The sequence below is a fragment of the Saccopteryx leptura genome, chromosome 5 (assembly GCF_036850995.1).
Source record: "Saccopteryx leptura isolate mSacLep1 chromosome 5, mSacLep1_pri_phased_curated, whole genome shotgun sequence".
In the NCBI taxonomy this organism is placed as follows: Eukaryota; Metazoa; Chordata; class Mammalia; order Chiroptera; family Emballonuridae; genus Saccopteryx; species Saccopteryx leptura.
This window is the reverse complement of record NC_089507.1, coordinates 203,902,390-203,917,219: the sequence shown is the minus strand read 5'-3', so window position 1 is coordinate 203,917,219 and position 14,830 is coordinate 203,902,390. Positions and strand designations below refer to the sequence as shown.

The window sequence follows — 14,830 nt, the reverse complement described above, 5'->3', positions numbered from 1 at the left end:
GGAATTCTCAAAAGCTTTTTACAGGCTGCTATTATGAGAAGAGAAGCCAAACCAACATGTATTAGGTCATGAGCTTAAAGTGCATAAATAAGCCCCTATGAAGGTCACCAAAACAGGGTGAAAATCATCAGTCCTTCTTACCGCGGCCAACTCTAAATTCCTGCCTGATAGATGTGTTTAGTGAAGTGGACCCGGGAAGGGGGTTTCTGAGCCCACGGTTGTGTAGTCTCCATCTAATTTGTATTCTGAGGACGATCGAAGACGTTCTTGGGGTAAAATTAGATAGGAGGGCTGGAATTTCCTTCTCTTTCAAATCACCCCTCTCGCTGTTCGAGAGAGAAAGCGGGTTCAAGGGCCCCTTACTCCAAAGCAGATGTTTCATTCCTGGTGTTTGGATTCACCGAAGCCAAAGGTCGAAAATGTCTTGTGTTCCTTCTGGTCAGTTTCCTCACCTCCCATCCCCTTTCCTGTAGTAACTTTGGGGTGAAGGTATTAATAGTTTCCAAAATGAAGTTTTATTCCTGCAAACATGTATGTGTATTTAACATTTGGATCTTCATTGATCGGCAGCTCCCTGAAATACAGAGACAGAAATAGTGTCCTCTGCATCCCTGAGTTTGGTTCCAGCTCAGGTGCTGATGGAAATTTCACGCAGGGAGAAAAGTTCTTTTCAGGAGAGACAGAAAGAGTGTCCCCACAGAGAGGTGGCCTCCTTCTGCGGATGTGTATTATTTGCACGTTTAGGAACTTTGGTTTTGGGGTGTTCTAGAAACATTTGCCTTCCTAGTAAAGGTCAGAATGTCCTTCTCAGTTGGAAAGACGGTGGCAGGGAAGGAACAGAGGGGCCAGATTCCTGCACCTCTGGCCTTTTGTGTGACTGGTACAGTAGCAGGAAGTGGTGACTCCCTGCTGGGATGGTGTCATGTGGCATAACAAGTTGTGACTTGCCCCTGATGTTGTAAACAGAGTTTTGGTCCCATCCAGCCGTGAACAAGACTGGAGCCGAGAAGATTATGCACCTCCGGCCTGCCATGGGCCTGAGCTGTCCTCTGGCTAAAGATACCATACTCCCAGGAGACGTTCATGTTGGGGTGTGGAACGGAGGGGGGCCGGAGAGGAGAAAGAATGTCTTCAACTCAGCAAATGTCTGAAACGCTCCAAATGTCTTCAGCGTTGCTCTGGCAGCGACAAGAAAGGCAAGGTGATAGAAGGATACAGAAGCAGGCTTTGTGGGGGGTGGGACAGAGAGATGGGGTGGGGGGCTTGATCTAAAGTGGAGAATTTTCTGACACCTTGAGACTCCTGGAATGCCTGGCTGGAGTGTGTTTGGAGAGCTGATTTTGGAAATGTTGTCTTTTTCTGCTGCTTTGCTGTTCTCTTGTGCATGTGTGCCTGCACTGATTTTTTAGTGAATTGCTTTTTTATTTTTAAGAGAACACAAGACTTATTTGGAAATAATAAGTAGCCCCTATTTATTGAACACTTATTATGTGTTGGGCATTGTGCTAAGCAAACATTTATATTTTTGTCTCTAAATAGCCTTAGATGGAATGTGCTTTTATTCATATTATCCCTATTTTACAGATGCAAACATTGAATCTCAGAGAGGCGAACTAACTTGTCCGAGGTTACACGGCTTGTGTCGTAGCCAGGATTGAATCCAGTTTTGATTCCTAAGCACCAGGCTAGCCACCTAGCCTGTCCCTCTGGTGTTATGGGAACTACTTTTCCTTTACGTATCTGCCTGGGGAGAGCTGGTTTAGCCTTGGGGATATTAACCGATGATCAGGTACAAAAGTTGGGCTCAAAAACGAGACATCTGTTCATTTCCTCAGACTCTCCAGCCTGTCCTTGTAGGAAGTAGGGAAAGTTTGCAGTTGGAGTCAGTGGAAATGCTGGCTGCATCATCACTGTACTTAGCTGGTCTACGCCGTCGACTAAAGCTGCTTTCATACTAAAACAGCAGAGTCGAGTAGTTAACTCAAGTAACAGAGATCACATGCCCTGCAAAGCCTAAAACATTCTCTATCTGGCCCTTTTCAGGATAAGTTTGCTGACTCCTGAGCTATTGCAATATGACAAGACAAATTTTGTTGACAAGGAAGAACACGCTCTTGGGACATTTCATATAACCATTTCACCGATTTATTTATTAATAAAGTGCCTCCTACATGCTTGATACATTACATGTGATGGGAGAAAATTACCAATGCACTCACTTTTTTCCTCATTTTTTTTTCTTTTTTGTATTTTTCTGAAGCTAGAAACGGGGAGGCAGTCAGACAGACTCCTGCATGTGCCTGACCGGGATCCACCTGGCATGCCCACCAGGGGGCGATGCTCTGCCCCATCTGGGGTGTCACTCTGTTGCATCCAGAGCCATTCTAGCGCCTGAGACAGAGGCCACAGAGCCATCCTCAGCGCCCGGGCCATCTTTGCTCCAATGGAGCCTCGGCTGCGGGAGGGGAAGAGAGAGACTGAGAGGAAGGAGAGGGGGAGGGGTGGAGAAGCAGATGGGTGCTTTTCCTGTGTGCCCTGGCTGGGAATCAAACCTGACTCCTGCACGCCAGGCCGACGCTCTACCACTGAGCCAACCAGCCAGGGCTCTTTCCCTCATTTTTATCAACAGTATTTATTGAGCTGTGTTCCAGGTGCTCGGCTAATTACTGAGGTTCCAGAGGCAAGAAGGACCCAATCTGGCACTTCTGATAGCAGGATCGCAATGTGTTTCCACCAATATCTCACTGCCTCTTCTTTCCCGTTGAGGATTCAGGGGCCAGTGATATGACTTCTTGAGCTTTCCAATGGCCCCGTAGCAGGATGGAAACCGCCCCCTCCCCCAGCTCTGCAGACCCTCACCCAATGACGACACCATGCCTGAGCCAGTTAGAGCAGTCTCCTGGCTTCTGTGCCTACAGCTGTGTCAGGCAATGCTGTGACCCACTCCCTGGCCCTGACGGATAACCACCTTCTGCTTTCTTTAAGAGGTGGTAGAAGTGGGGGGGCGATCAGATACCCCAAGCCTAAGCCTTGGCTTTGATCTACAACCTACAGAGGAAGAGCATGAACCCTGGAGGTCAGGCTGCTTAGGTTCAAATTCCTGCTCAGCACCAACCAGCTACTGAACGTTGGGCAAGTTACCAAGCTTTTCTGTGCCTTGGTTTCGTCAACTGAAAACCAGGGTGGATGATAATAACATGCCTTCCTCAAAAAGTTCTTGTGAGATCAAATGAATGAATACAAAGTCTTTGGAATAGTATGTGGCAGAGTATGGATTACATCAGTGTCGGTTACTGGTTTATTATTATATATTTATTTACAATCTGCGTGACCCTAGGCAAATGACTTAGGTAGACTCTCTGGATCTCAATTTCTCCTTTATAAAATTGAGATAATAATAACAATAACAACTGCTTCAAAGAGCCTTTGTGAGAATTTAAATGAGGTAATACATGGAAAACACTTTGCCTTGCTCCAGTGCCTGTCTACACTGAATGCTTAATAAGCTAGCCATTGTGCTCACGCCAGCTATTGCTGCGCTTAGGGTTACAGGGTATTACATTCTGGGCCAGTGATGTGCCTTTAAGCAACTGGTCGGTCAAGTCCTTTTTCAATATTGAGAGAATGTGGGGCTGTGGTTAACAGTGCAGATCCTGCACTCTGATCTAGTCTGAGCATTAAGTCAATCGCTCACTGACTGTGCCACGTCGGTGGGCTAGGGGCTGACCCTCTCGATTTCCCAGACAGTGGAGGCAATTGGGGCCACTGTTCGCGGGGTGGTTGTTGAAGGTTAAAGAGGTTGCACACTAAAGCACATAGCAGGGTGTTTGGCACATAGTAAGCACTCAATAAATGGTAGCTTGTATTATTATCACCCCCCCACATACTCCTTACTGCACCTCCACCCCCAAGAAAGTACTGCACATTAGTAAATTTTAATTTGAAAATAAAAGAACACATTTTAAAACTGCCAAACAGATTTAAAATAATATTCATTAAACAAAATTAAAATATTCTATTAAAGCCAGACTTTGGGCTCAGACCAAATTTTTATAACCCAAGCTTAAAGGCCAAGGAGTCCCCCAGCCACAATGGGGACATTGTGATTGAACTTGAGACTTCAACGCTGCTATTGAGCAGTCTTTGAAATGCACGTTTCCCCGTTAAAATAAAAGGGAAGTCATAGGAAGAAAAAAAATGAGGTTCTTGCTCACCCCACCGAACCTTAATGAATTGAAAAAGAAAAACAAAAGTTTTCTCATTTTTCTCCTTCCACCTTACTTTATCCTGCCAAAGACGCATGGCCCCCACCTAACCCCAGCACTGAATGGTACCCACACAGAATATTCCAGATCTGATGTGCTCTACAAGCTAGCCTAGTCGAAATCCTGGTCTTCAGCAGATGTACAAATGGTGGAGTGTGTCACCGAGGGCTGGGACTTGGGAGCCCAACTGCCAGGGTTCAGAGCCCATCTCTATTACTCTTAGCTGTGCCTCAGTTTCCCTATTCACAGAACGGAGATTAAGGGTTGCACTGGGCTATGGTGAGGGTGTGTAAGAGTTAGCTACCCCTATGAATGTTTCAACCTTGTCTTATTATCTAATGAATGGAACTACCCCAGACTTCTGAGACTTTGCAGAATTAAAGTATACCAGTATGCCTTTATCTGAGAGTTTTGAATCAAAATAATCTCAATATTCAGGGAGGAGAATTGGAGAGGGATGAAGTGGATTTGAAAGTCTCTCACAGGAGCCATTATGTGTTAGACACTTTCAGAAAGCTCATTTAATCCTCTCAACAACAGTAAAAATTTCACGGCATGTGTGCCCATTTAACAAATGGGGAAACTGAGGTTGGGTCAGGTCAAGTAGCTGCAGCCCAGTGATTTTATTACAGGTCTCCCTAACCCAAAGCACAGACCTGTTTCCTCCACATGACCTGCAGCCCTTCTAGAAAAAGCATGTGGACAATCGTAGAGACCTTTCCCTGACCCACAGTTACTTACGGTTGAGGTTATTTATGGTTGATTCTAACATTTCTGTAGCATCCCTCATCCTCAATGAGCCTGAGTCTTTGTGGACTTTTACCTGCCTTAACACAGAGAATGGATGGACTCTTTCTTGAACAACAAGTTGAAAAAAAGTAACGGCAGTGGGTTGTGACATCCTTCTCTAGGTGACAGTCTTTTCAAGAACCTCTACAGTTTCTTGCCAACCAAAGAGGTGTGTCCTCCTCTTAGCACCAGGCCAGGCCCTTGGCTATCACGTGGGGCCATGAAGCAGAGCTGTCAGAGGTTGGGCAGCTGTTGGGGAAGGTGGAGGATGGACTCCACACTCCATCACCCGCCTGCTGTGTGATTTTGGGCAGGTCACTCGAATCCTCTGAGCTCTAAACTCTTCACCAGTTCATGGGGCAATGCTGTCTTTATGGGATTTGTCACACAACTTAGATACAGTGATGGGTGGAACATGGTCCACACATTCTGAGAGTGGTGTACCTAGGGTATTATGAAATTGTACTCACTCCTGGAAATACTCAAAGAAAGTGAAGATTACTTGCCCCTGGGGATATTCCTGACTCTTCTTCAGGTAGCTACAGTCTTGGGATTTTACACAGTCTGGAAGAATCCATTAGTGTCTGAGGAGCAGTATCCTATTTAATTGGAATGTATACCCTTTCCACATTGACTTAAAACATGCAGGAACTTTTTTTTTCTTTAGAATTTTGTCTTTATTTTATCTTGCATTTGGAAAAGATAGAACAAGCATTTCAAACAATTGGTTTCACTCGGTTTTACTGCTTGACAAAAATGGTTTGAAATCAAGTCAAGCAGGTAATTATTAGCAAAAGTGGCACCCAGGCATGGCAAAATTTACCGGGGATGTTTAAAAAGCACAAATCTGAAAATGTGAAAATTTCCCCAAGATGTATTCATTTAAATGAAATCTTTTACTTCTAAAGCTTATTCCTGCAAGTTGCTTACAATGAATGAATGCGCCAAATAACCAACTTCCTACTAACCAGAATTGTACCTCTGTGCTCTGTTCTCGGGGGAATAAAATGAAATAAATGAGGTCTCTCAAGGATGTGGGTGAAGTTTCATCAGGGCACGCTAGTGTCTGGATGCATTTAGTCTGTATATCACATCTTTCAAAGAAGAATCACTACCTGTGGATGATTACAATGTTGATAAAAAATAACCTCTGAGTGCTTATTCGATACTAAGATCTTTTCTGAATGAGTGTAGGTTCCAACTCATTTATTCCTTACAACAGTTTTACCGAGGAAGTGCTCTTAGTAGTCCCATTTTTGATGAGAAAAGTAAGGCACAGAGAGGTTAAGTGACTTACTCAAGGTCACACAGTGACTAAGCAGCACAGCCAGGCCCAGAAGTTGTCTTCACAACTGCACTTCCCTACCTCTTTAACCACCATAGAAAGAATGAAATTACCTTCTGCTTTAGCTTCATTTAACTGGGCAATTAATTAATTAGTGACAGGCATGAGAGGGAAACAAAGGGGGCCTTAGTCTCAGCGGGAGTTTTTCGGTGTTTTACAAGGGATGGAGTCGTGTATCCTATTAGCTTGAGCTGTAGCCCAATGCCGGGATCAAGAGCCACTCTGGGCCCTGGCCGGTTGGCTCAGCAGTAGAGCGTCGGCCTGGCGTGCGGGGGACCCAGGTTCAATTCCTGGCCAGGGCGCATAGGAGAAGCGCCCATATGCTTCTCCACCACCCCCCTTCCTCTCTGTCTCTCTCTTCCCCTCCCGCAGCCAAGGCTCCATTGGAGCAAAGATGGCCCGGGCACTAGGGATGGCTCCTTGGCCTCTGCCCCAGGCGCTAGAGTGGCTCTGGTCACGGCAGAGCGACTCCCCGGAGGGGCAGAGCATCGCCCCCTGGTGGGTAGAGCATCGCCCCCTGGTGGGCGTGCCGGGTGGATCCCGGTCGGGCGCATGCGGGAGTCTGTCTGACTCTCTCCCCGTTTCCAGCTTCAGAAAAATACAAAAAAAAAAAAAAGCCACTCTGCGCAGGTTCAAATCCAGAGTCTACCACTTACTAGCCACACAACCCTGGGTTTACGTAACTTCTTCCAGCCTCAGTTTCTTCATTTATGAAGTGAATCCACATCCTAGGAGCTGACAACGATGACCTGCAGAGACAAGCACCTGACACACAGCCAGTGATGATTAAATGCCGTTGATGACTCTTGGAGGAAAAAGTAGCCGTAGAACTCCCATCTTCGTGTGGGATGCACTGTGGTGCAGCCTGGTGTGGGAGAGAAGGGAAGCGTGCCTGGGACACGCGACGCAAGCTGGAAACCAGCTCAGGTTTTTCCAGACGACTTAAAACGCAGCCAGAGACACTGGCTTTGGCATCCTCACTTGAGATGTTGCTAGGACGGCCTCAAGGGGCCCATGAGGACACTGAAGCCCCCAGCGCAGGGGCCCGCCACAGTCACGTGGCCAGTCTGCGACAGACGCTCGCCCTGTCCCAAGGAGAGTTGGGACTTGGAGTGGCAGGGGTCAGGGGCGGAGGAGAACGCTTATCAAAACCCTTGCGCCGCAATGCTGCCCTGGGCTCCACTTTTAGGATTTTTATTTTCCTTTTTGTTCCCTTTTTTCTTGTCATGGAAAATGTCTTTTTCTCTAGAAGGGTCTGCCTGGTTTTTAGGGGCTAGGTGGGCAGACTCCCTGGGTTGGCCTTTGTTCACCTTCCTTCTCCACCTGACTCCCCACCTTCATTTCCTCCTGATGGTGGAAAACTGAGCTTCTTCATTCATTCATTCATTCATTCATTCATTCAAAAATACGTACCAGGCACATATCCTGTGGACATGAAGAGCACAGGTAGTGACAAACGCAAGCTCAAACCCCTCCCTCATGGGGCTGCCGTGAAGTGGGGAAAGACCGAATGTAAGCAGAGAAGTATGTGGAGGCACCGAATGTCCGCTGGTGACAAGCCTGTACGGGAAACCAAGGGAAGGTGGGGAGGGGGCACCCGGGGCAGGGGGGCCTCGCCGGGCAGGTGACCACCCAGCATGGCTCTGAGGGAGTGAGAGTGCCGCTACCTGGGGAGGAACATTCTAGAGAAAAGAAAGGACAAGTCCCAAAGCCTTGTGAGGGAAGCGGCCCAGCAGCTGGTGGGACTGGGGGAGACCAAGTGATTAGCGGGTGGGGGGAGATGAGGTCATGGTGGGAGGACCCAATCGGAGGGACCCCAGCAGCCATTCTGTGCCAATCAGGTGTGTCTGAAGTCAAAATTATTATAATTTTGAAATGCTTTTTTTTTTTTTTTAAAGATACATAGGACCTAAATCTGAATTCAATCATTGCAAACTCAGATACTCAAAGTGGCCAGATAGGTAAACAAAGTTAATGAACTGGACAGGGGTGATGGTGGGGGGGGGGAGGGGAAGAATGCAGGCTCTATATTGCCATGAATTCTGATTTCTCAAAAGACATTGAAATCTGGATTTTTATGAGAAATGTCCTAATTTTAAAATCACCGCGAGGAACCATCGAAATGCACCTAGGGGCTCACAGTTTGTGACCACACTCCCAAACATGGACGCAGAACCTGGGAGTCTAACTTCAGTGAGAAGGCACTGAGTCTTCCCTCATTCTCTCTTTCCTTTCCTTTCTACCAGTTCCTGACCAGAAGGATGCCAAGAGATGCTAAAATATCGTTTCCAGGAAAAAGTAGGACTTGCGTCTCATGGGGGTGGGGGCTGAGACTTCTTCCAAGGAGCAATCAGTTTGCTTCATTTTTATGTCTTTCTCAGGATTATTTTTTCCCCGATCACCCCTCATCATGGGTAACGGCCACGTGGTCCAAATTTCATCCTCCTTCGGGTTTTCATTAGTTTCATGATGATTATTATTTTGTCATCTGGGGTTGATTTAGGAGTGGTGAAATGTTTGCAGGTTTCATAAATGGTTGTCAGCCACTGTTTAGAATGGCAGAGAACTTCTCGTGTTGTTCACATTGCAAGGACTGGGTGATAGTTTCCAATGGCTACAGACGTGAAAGTGGAAAAAAGGGGGGCCTCGAAGGATTCCGCACAGGAGATTGGAAAGTCGAGGAATTAGGCTGGGGCAGCGGGGGTGCGGAAGTGAGCTCAGCACTCAGCACTTTAAAGAACCGAGCGGTCCAGGCTGACAATACTAAATTCATAGTCCTCCACCCCCACCCCGAAGCTGGAGGTTGGCAAATGCCCGGCCAGGGGGCCACTCGCTATAGAGATTGTTCTGTGTGTAAAGTAACAGAAAACTTATTTCCACAGTGGTTTAAGGAAAAGGAAATTATTGACCTAGGGAAATGAAAAGTCCTGGGGAGTTCTGGTGTCAGGTACGGCTGGTTCAGGAGCTCAAATGTGGGTGATATTAATCTTCTTAATGAATCCTCATTCAGGAGGATTCTATACTTGGCTGTATGCCACCTCTGGAACTAGGGATGGAGGAGGAAAGAGGTAGATTTCCAAACTGTTTGCTGGGACGGGGGGAGGGTGGACTGGTTCTCTCTGGACCCCAAAACTTCATTCTGATGCACCTCTAGGTCAGCCCTCTCTACTCTTCTTCTCCGGGGCTGCTCTGCCATTTGTGAAAGCTGTAGTTTTCCAGGTGCTGTGAGACTCTGGGGCAGGGGTCCCCAAACTTTTTACCCAGAGGGCCAGTTCACTGTCCCTCAGACCGTTGGAGGGCCGCCACATACAGTGCTCCTCTCACTGACCACCAATGAAAGAGGTGGCCCTTCCGGAAGTGCGGTGGGGGGCCGGATAAATGGCCTCAGGGGGCTGCATGCGGCCCGCGGGCCCGTAGTTTGGGGACGTCTGCTCTGGGGGTATTGTCTCCTCTGCTCCGCAAACACTCCTAGGAGGTTGGAACTTTCGAGACCTGCCTCTGTTCTGCCTCCCACATGCTCTTTTCCGCAGGTCTAGAGGGTTATCTTTTATTTTATATTTTAAATAAGGGTTTTCAGGGATGGCCATCTCTTTCATGGCAGCGTCTGGTACAGAATCCGCCCTCAGTCTTTGGAACACTCCGGCCAAGCGTAGGAGGTGCACCGGAGTCCGGGACGGGGGGAGGGGGCGGGGAAGGCTTCGGAATCACCTGGAGTGGAAGGAGCGAACCTGGCTGTGCTGAGCCTACATCCCTAGGCCTCCGGTGATCAGCTCGTGTTGAGCTTTGTCCTCCATTCTTGTCTTGATTGGACTTTCTCATGTTCCATCTAGTGACACTGTAGTCACGTCTGATGCAACACCGGTTGCGCGCCAGCAGCCAGCATGCATTTTGTTTGGTCTGCAGAACATTTAAAACAGAAAATGGAGCCAACCTTTGAAAATCTGAACATTTCACACAAAAATGCATATTTCTGGCTTCCATTAAAAAATCAGAAGATATGTCAACACCGTGCCCACATTTCCACATGACTTTAATCGACGGGCCGGGCAATGACTACCTCTTTTAGACGGATGAGTTCTCAGTTCACTACAATCCCCGCCTCTCCCTATTGTCTCCCCAACCCTGGAGCTCAGGCTCTTGGGATGGTTGTCCTAGAGTAGATTTAAGAGGAAAAGGACATCTTTCCTATAGCCAGGTCTCCATAAAAGTATGAAAATGAAGTGTAAACCAAGTTGGTCACTAATATGAAGAAAATGAGAAGAAAGCATGTGTTTTTGGGCAAGCCAAGGTCTCTCTGCCTTGGCACTATGAACATTGAGGATAAGACAGGTTTTTGGAGGTGCGTTGTAGGATAGCATTTAACATGTCCACATAGGCACCTTACCTTCTTCAGAAGTAAACCATTTCCTGGGCTCCAGGCAGTCACGTACAGTTTGGTAAAAAGAATTTTCTCACCATAAGTGAGAAAAAACGGATCTGAATTGTGTCCCCTTGGGCCCTGCATTGGCCGTGAGGTTATGAGTTGGGCTGATTTGGGCTTAACTGTGGGTGGGTTTGCCAACTGTTGAGGCCATTTATGAACACCTGCCTCAGATGTTAGAGAAGGAATTCAACATCGGGTGAGAGGTTCAACAACCTTTAAGGGTCTTCGGAGAATTTATTAACTTTTACCTTTGAGAGACCATGGTGGGTGCTACTTTGAAAAGCGGTGCAAACAGTAGGTTTTATTCTGGCGCGTGGGCAGCCGTGATCGGGGCTGGCGTTGGCTGCTGCTCCAGCTCTGACTCCGTGCAGCTCCAGCGCCGAGAGCGAAGTTCGCCAGGACCGGTTCAGTATGTTGCCTACTGCATCTTCGCAGCTGGTACCGGTGGTCCGCCGTGGAAACCCAGGGAGACACGAGTGTCCAGGGAGGGAAGGCAGTGCCACAGCCTAGGACTGTGGACCATGTGATGTTTCCTTTTGGACATGTCCCCAGTGCTCCAAACCCCATCAGGTGTCTGAAACGCCATCCATGCTGAGGTTCCCTATAATAACGAGAGTAGGCGTCACTCATCCCTTCGACACATAAATATTGAACACCGACGAGGAGGCAGTCACTGTTTCAGGCACTTAATAGGAAGCGGAGAGCAGAACTGGACTGAATCCTTGCCCTCTTGGAGCTTGTGTTTTTGGTAGAAGAGAGACAATAAACAAGGACATAAGCAAATATGTATTTAATATAACAGTGTGTTAAGTGTTAAGAAAATTAACCAGGGAAGGGTAAATAGGGAGTGTTGGAGTACAATAAGGAAGAATGGTGTTTTTAGTTTAATTTTAGTTTAAAATAGAGTGGTCACTGCGGTGGTGTGCTGGTGATCTGTCTGGCTCTCTTTAAAAAAAAAAAAAGGCACTGATGTGTAGTGTTTGCCACTTCTTTTTTTTTTTTTTTTTTTTTCAAAGAACCAGCTCTTGGTTTCATTGATCTTCTGTATTGTTTTTTAGCCTCTATGTCATTTAGTTTTGCTTTGCTCTTTATTATTTCCTTCCTTCTACTTACTCTGGGCTTTTCTTGCCGTTCTTTTTTTTTTTTTTTTTTTTTTTTTTTTTTGTATTTTTCTAAAGCTGGAAACGGGGAGGCAGTCAGACAGACAGACTCCCACATGCGCCCGACCGGGATCCACCCAGCACACCCACCAGGGGGCGATGCTCTGCCCATCGGGGCGTTGCTCTGTTGCGACCAGAGCCACTCTAGCGCCTGGGGCAGAGGCCAAGGAGCCATCCCCAGCGCCCGGGCCATCTTTACTCCAATGGAGCCTCGGCTGCGGGAGGGGAAGAGAGAGACAGAGAGGAAGGAGAGGGGGAGGGGTGGAGAAGCAGATGGGCGCCTCTCCTGTGTGCCCTGGCCGGGAATCGAACCCGGGACTTCCGCACACCAAGCCGACACTCTACCACTGAGCCAACCGGCCAGGGCCTGTTTGCCACTTCTTATTGTGTAAATACTCTCACCATGGCTGATTTCAAGCTACCAGTGGTTTAACAACCAGCTGATACAAGCCAGCTCCAGCACGTCAGTGGCAGGGAAGGTCCCCGTAAACTCTGGCAGAAGAGCAAAACCCTGAGGAAAAAAGCCTGGTGTGTTCAGGAATGGCCAAGAGTCCACTGTGGCTAGAGCAGAGTGAGGGGAGGGGACAGGAGATGTGGTCAGGCAGGTGGTCAGAGGCCACCGATATAGAGCATTGTAAGCTATGGATAGGTTTTTGGCTTCTACTCTGAATGAGGTGGGAGCCATCAGAGGGCTCCAAGCAGAGGAAGAACAAGATCTGGCTGACCCTGAGCAGAATCCCTCTGGCTGCCATGAGAACAGACTGCAAAGGTGGAGCAGGGACACCAACCAAGAGACTGTTTGAGTAAAGGGTGACGGTGACTTGGACGTGGGAGTGGCAGCAGGGGTGGCGAGCAGTAGTTGGACTCTGGATAGACATTGAAGGTGGAGCTGATGGGATTTACTGAGGGAATGATCTGGAAGGTGACATAGTGCCCAAGGTGACCGCAAGCACGGTTTTTGGCCCCGAGCATTTGAGAGGGTGGGGGTGGCAGGGGGAGGAGCAGGTTGGAGCACTTCCTGTGAACTTGGCCTGAAGCAAACGCTTACAAGCACCTCGGTCTCCTCCCGTCTTCACAAGTGCGTTCTTTCATGATCCCGTTTTAGAGAGGATGTGACAGGGACCAAGGGCGTTAACCAGGATGGCCAGGCCAGACTCCCGCCACGCTGCCATGCAGTGTTTGCTCGGCTGTCCTGGCCCACCCCTCCCCTTTGTTCTGCGGACACAGAGACAGAGAAACCCAGAAAAGGAACTGACCAGACGCTCTACCTTGTTCACAAAGAGCTCTCCAGTTAGGTTACATCGCTGGCCTCTTTTTCCATGACAATTTTTTTTGGATTAACCCATGAAGATAAATATTCCATAGTAGAACTGACACTTAAGAGTAGTCAACAGCTTAGAAGGCTTTTGTTTTGAGCAAACATAGATTTAAACCCACCACTAACCGGCTTTCTCTGCCTGAGCCTCAGGGTTTTCATCTGTGGAGTGGGCATATTAAGGATTCCTCTGTGACGAAGTGAGATCATGCATGTATGGCATCTAGCGCTGTGCCCGGCCCAGAGTCCACACTGGGCGTGCGGATGGGGCTGGGGGATGGGTGACTCGGGACTGTTCTTGTGTGAGAGAGGAAGTTAGAAAGTTAGGTTTCATTTTAGACAAAAGCCGAGTTACCTTAGAAGCTGGGGTGGGACGAGGGGCTGCGAAGCACATGGTGACTGAGAACTTTGTAGTTTGGCCTTTTCCTTTCTTTTTGGGGGGTGGCTGGGGGTGTGTGCGGGAGATTAGAGGCCTCTAGCTGTGCTTTCGCTGTGCTGACCAGGCGGCCGGTCCTTGGCCACTTTCTGCTCCCCGGGCTCCCAGAGGAGCCGACCTCGTCCCCGCAGAGCCTCCTGCCTTGACTTGTCATTTGTCGAAGCGAGAACGGCATGTTCTCTCAACAACAAGCAAATCCCCAGATGTGAGCCCATTCGAGGCTGCCACGTTTTTCCTGATGAAATTCCTGACTTGGTGTGTTGTGTTTTCTTAAACACACGCCCACTGCCTCAGAAAACCTCAACTAGGGAAGAGAAACATTTCTCGTTGAATTACCAGCGTTTGAAATGGTGTCAGATTATGCCCCACTTTCGTGGTCTCGATACGCCAGTCTTTCCACTTACTGTTTTTTGCGGGCAGATCTAGATGGCAGAGCCTGGCTGTTATCTAGGCCCGGCCCGGCGTTATACAGATGGGAAAACTGAGGCTCAGGGAGGCCGGGGAGGAGCGCCACACGCGAAGCTGGTCTCCAAGCCTTAGCCAGACCCAGCTTTCTGGGGTCCAGGCTTGTTTTCTTCCCCCTTCATCCAGGGTCACAAACGGGCAGCCTGTGGCCACCTCTACCCCACAGATGTGTTTTTGTTGGCCCGAGAGTGTTTTAATTTGAATGAGTTGCCAGCATTTAAAAATCAGGAGATTCCATATAAAAACCCAGATTTCTGGCTTCTCTTGGACCATAGGGAGATCAGCCAAATGAGGTCTGCATTCTTGCATGGTGATAATTGAGGATCTCAGTCATGACCACTCCCGTTGAGCAGAGAGCATGTCTTCAGTTTGCCACAGTCCCCACCCCTCCCTCTAGTATCTCCGGACACTGGGGCTGAAGGTCAGTTGCCATCATAAAGCTTCCCCTCTTGGTCCTCTTATGGTGGAAGGAAGAGAAAAGTAAAATATCTTTTGAACTTGTGTCTGTGTCAAAAATGAAAAAAAAAACAAAGGAGGCACGGAAGTGGCTATTTGTTTAAAAACGAATGGTACAAAGCATTAATTCGTTGCGGTAAGGGAAAAAATGCTGTGAATTTAATATACAAACAGAA

General features: G+C 48.0%; 2 protein-coding genes across 3 annotated transcripts in view; both read left to right on the top strand.

Moving 5' to 3' along the window:
* Positions 1–14,830, top strand: part of EYA2 (EYA transcriptional coactivator and phosphatase 2) — a 200,504-nt gene that overhangs the window by 6,297 nt on the left and 179,377 nt on the right. The window contains exon 1 of one of the 2 annotated variants that reach the window (XM_066387607.1): positions 1,051–1,201. The exons of the other annotated variant lie outside the window; for it this stretch is intronic. The gene's annotated coding sequence lies outside the window, so the exon portion shown is untranslated. Of the gene's footprint in view, positions 1–1,050; positions 1,202–14,830 lie in introns of those variants that run through there. 2 annotated transcript variants of the gene reach the window in all.
* The window catches only part of SLC2A10 (solute carrier family 2 member 10), a 170,632-nt gene that overhangs the window by 104,708 nt on the left and 51,094 nt on the right, over positions 1–14,830 (top strand). The window lies entirely within an intron of this gene.